This window comes from Geospiza fortis, unplaced genomic scaffold, assembly GCF_000277835.1.
Source record: "Geospiza fortis unplaced genomic scaffold, GeoFor_1.0 scaffold55, whole genome shotgun sequence".
Lineage (NCBI taxonomy): Eukaryota > Metazoa > Chordata > Aves > Passeriformes > Thraupidae > Geospiza > Geospiza fortis.
In genome coordinates this window covers 9,106,374-9,107,429 of record NW_005054308.1, presented here as the reverse complement: position 1 = coordinate 9,107,429, position 1,056 = coordinate 9,106,374, and positions in this window count along the sequence as shown.

Below are 1,056 nucleotides of genomic sequence, written 5' to 3'. Positions count from 1 at the left end.
CTGCCGAGCGAGAAGTGCCAGCCCGTCCCTGCGGGGAAGGAGAGTGCTCAGCCGTGTTCAGAGCCCGCTATCCACCCAGATGAGAAGTGACAGCAAAGGACCCTTCTCAGGTACAGGCTCCCTGAGGCGCAGGGCAGGAGATTCAGTCCCCGTCTTTGCCTCTTCTGCTGCTGGCACTGGGGACGGCCCTGCAGGCATTTAACCCCTTCCCCACCCTGCAGCTGCAGCTGGAGGGCGGCAGCAGCCCAGCAGCAGCGGTGCCACGCTTGTCTGTCCCAGGCTGCAAGAAACAGGATGGAGCAGGCAGAGCCCGAGTGGGGGAGCAAGAACCAGAGGTGCAGCCCCTGTGTTGTGCCCCCCTGTGTCCTGCCAGCCCTGCCCATGCCCGGCAGGTCCACGGGCCCCTCGCCTCCTGCATCTCCCGCACCGCTGCTGTCTCTGCCGGGAGGTTGTCATGGGAACGGTGTGCTGTAGGTACCCCTCACCCTGGGTACCCCTCCTTGCATGCCACGGTGATTCTGTATGGAGGGTGGGCACAGCCTGTGCGCTTCCAGGGCCTGGCAGGGAGGGCACGGGGAGCTCCAGTCCAGGAATGCAGGGGGATGAAGGTGGCAGCCAGGGACAGAGGTCCCCTGTGTGCCCACAGCTCTCCTGCAAGGTGCAGAGTGCCCCTGGCCCCTGGCTGGGTGACGGGGCAGCCAGGGGGGCTCAGGCACTGCGGGAACAGCGTGGCACAGCCTCAGTGCTGGCAGCCACGCTGCCTGCCCACTCCCACGGTGAGCCAGCGCTGCCTGTTCCTCCCCGGCCCACGCACCCTGCACGGAGCCAGCAGCTCCTTCCCCAGTTTTCTGGGGGATTTTAACCCTGCAGCACTCACTGGTTGCAAGAATGGGTGCCTGCACCAGGCGTGTGCTAGGGGCAGGATCTGTCCTTGCTGCCGGAGCTGGTGACTCAGGGAGAAGCTGGACTGGCAGTGCCTGGCCATGGCTGCATGCCAGCTGCTGGCAAGGTGACCCAGCATGGGCACCCAGCGCCACTGACCCACAACCCCTGCAG